Raw genomic sequence first — 3,041 nt, 5'->3', positions numbered from 1 at the left:
TGTACTATGAAGCATAACGTAAGTCAATAAAAAGACATCGAAATATAATTTTACTTTAGTTGACAATAACAAGTAAATTGTTTCTGAGGTGAAACAAAGAATACACTTGAAACAAGGCAAATTTAAAATCGCTTAATAATTTAAATAATAACCGTTTTAGCGACAACCCTATTCGCGAAGTTAGTAAGCCTACAATGTCGTCAGATCGAGGTTTAAATGTTAATTTCAGGGTTTGGCGAAATTGACATTTTCTGTTCTTTGACGGAAATGTAGCTAATACTTTGTCCCATGGTGACAAAAGCGTACATTATCTCTGGTTATTTGATACTATTTAACTAAAAGTAACAAAAAGAAACACTAATTTAAGAAATATAACAACGTTCATCTTTAAAAAAATTAGAATAACTTTTTTTCTTGAAATACAATACCTGGTCTTAAAACTTTTCATTTACAAAACATTTAATAATTGATTTAAAATATTATTTCATTTATTTAGGATATATATTAGTTCCACAAACATCTGGCTCGATAAAATGGCCGCTTTTTTCACAGTTACGTCTGTCAGAAAATATACTGTGAAAAAACAAAAAAAAAACAAATCTTATAACGTAGTAAATAAACTTGAGGTAGTGTTATAAACAAGATTGTAAAGAATAAAGATATTGTCGTGTTATCTTGTACAATGGCGTTGTCGCGAGTCGATTTTTTCGCGCCGATTATCTTGTGTTTTAAATTTTAGGCTAAGGTCACAACGGCGTTCTGCCAGCCGGGATTGTAAAGAATAAATTGCCTTTTTACAGAACTTTTAATACACATTTTATTATTTATTAAAATAAGATACGTCGATATGTTATAGTAATATTTAATTATTTTTAGTGAGTAATAATATAAGTGTGTTTATTATACAATGCATTTTTTTATTCCTATAAAATCAAGGTTATCCAAATTAAAAATGACCATTTGTAAATTAAAATTTTACAAACATTATTAAAAATATGCTTACTTGACTAAACATAAAATTGTAAACATTTATTGCTCATTTCCAAGTGGTTTTTCCTATCAGGTCTAGTTCCGGAACCTATTACCGCTGTTTAGTATTCGCGAAGCTTCAATGCCAATGGGCAAAGGTCAAACGATGTCGACTATTCCTGTCAAAACATTATGGACAGAGCAAAGACCATAATTTATACGACTCACAAATAACCTCTATAGCTAAACCAACATATTAAAAAGAAACATTTCAACAAATTGGAAATAGTTAATTAAAATTTAAAACATTCAAATGCAAACGCAAAGTATGAACATTAAAAACAAAAGCAGTTAAAAAAATAATAAACATTAATATTCAAAAGTTAAAAGAACTGATCAAAGCATTCGATAAAATCAGGCAACCGATAAAAGCAAACATAAAAATGAGTATTAACCAAACAATGACATTATAGTATTTGCGCGGGAAATAATGATACAACGGTCACGCGAGATCATAGCCATAAACAATGCGGTTGCATAGATAGCAGGAAGAATTTTTATTTGACACTCTGTAAGAAATCTTGATTTACTGCTATAAAATACATTTTCCTCTTTACATTAACTTGATCTTACCACATTTGTGTATCATGAGAACATGAAACATCAAGAAATCAAGAACATGTCATATACATGTTCTTGTTCATAAGTTTTGGCAGTTGTAAGCTTTCTTAATAAGGAACTTGTAAAGATGTAGTTATTTCGGAATTGTTAAAATATTAATTTACAGTTTTTTGACCCCTGGTAAATTATAAAAATTCAACAGCTAATTTTCTATCGCTTAATAAAGAGTAAGGTTATTCGTCAACAGATGGCGTTGTCCAGATAATATTAAGATCACACGTGATCACGTGAGATCAAATGAAGAACTCAATATTACTTTAGTCAAGGTCGTTCTCTGTTTTTTATTTGTTATTGTAGATTCTCCTTATTTAGAATTGACTCTTCTTTAAAAAGATATATTTGAGTTTAAGTGACACCTTGATATAAACCTTAAATATTCATTTCATTAAATGGATCCAGTGAATTCATAAAAAAATAGAAATCAAGACTACTTCGGTTGGCAGTTTATTTAACAAAAAAAAACAATTTCAACAAAAAAATTTGCCCCGGGTGAGGATCGAACTCACGACCTTAAGATTATGAGACTTACGCGCTGCCTACTGCGCTACCGAGGCTATTGCGTAAACGAGTTTAAAAAGGCTTCAGGAATAGCAGTTGCGTTTTTTGGAAAAACCTGTTCAGATTGTTCTTTATTGAAATACTTTTAAAGTCTATTTTACTGCACATTTCTTAAGCCAGTATATTAATATTAATACTAGAATTAATTACTACATCTAGTACATTAAATTGAATAAACTTTCGTAAGTGTATTTTGTACTTTATTTAACTTAGTTGTTTTCTAAAGTATACATTTTCAAAGGCGGAATTAATCACTAATTGATTTAAACGTATCGGGAAATATGTTGTTATAAGGTTAATAAGTAAATTACGGCCAATCCAATATTAACTATACGAGGTACGGTAAAGCTTGTTAACTAAACTATTATCGGTTTTTTATTTCTTACAGTTAAATTCTACTCTGCTTATTTCCTAAAATCATAATTTCATATCTTTCAATCAACAGTAAGTTGTTAATTCAAGTAACAGTGGTAGTGCTCGCTTTAACATCTTAGCACTGCAGGGCCGGCACGTCCGGTGTAATACCACGACCACACAGAAGACAGGCGTGAAATGGAACCAATGCCGTGTTTCGTCTGATGAGTGTGGTGCCGGAGGCCTAATTTAAGTCCCTTTCTCTTTACCACCCTTTTCTTATAAGGAGAGGTTGGGAAGGGGAAGTGGATTTCACGGGGGAGGAGATGCATAGGAAGCGGAAATATTCTCTTTATGTGCGTCTCCTCCTCCGTCGTATAAGGGTAGGCAACGCATCTGCAGTTACGGATGTCTATGGGCAGCGGTCGCTTCGCCATTTTGGCGGTTTCAGGTGGCCGCTTGCTCGTTTGCCACCTTAT

The 3,041-nt window shown here is 31.9% G+C and overlaps 1 non-coding gene across 1 annotated transcript; it reads right to left on the bottom strand.

Moving 5' to 3' along the window:
- Positions 1 to 2,131: 2,131 nt before the first annotated feature.
- On the bottom strand, positions 2,132 to 2,204 carry Trnam-cau. Its single transcript has one exon. It is a non-coding gene; the product is annotated as a tRNA-Met (tRNA).
- Positions 2,205 to 3,041: the final 837 nt, after the last annotated feature.

The sequence above is a fragment of the Papilio polytes genome, unplaced genomic scaffold, assembly GCF_000836215.1.
Source record: "Papilio polytes unplaced genomic scaffold, Ppol_1.0 DF823835.1, whole genome shotgun sequence".
Lineage (NCBI taxonomy): Eukaryota > Metazoa > Arthropoda > Insecta > Lepidoptera > Papilionidae > Papilio > Papilio polytes.
The sequence above is the reverse complement of the archived record's forward strand: the minus strand, read 5'-3'. Positions and strand labels throughout refer to the sequence as shown.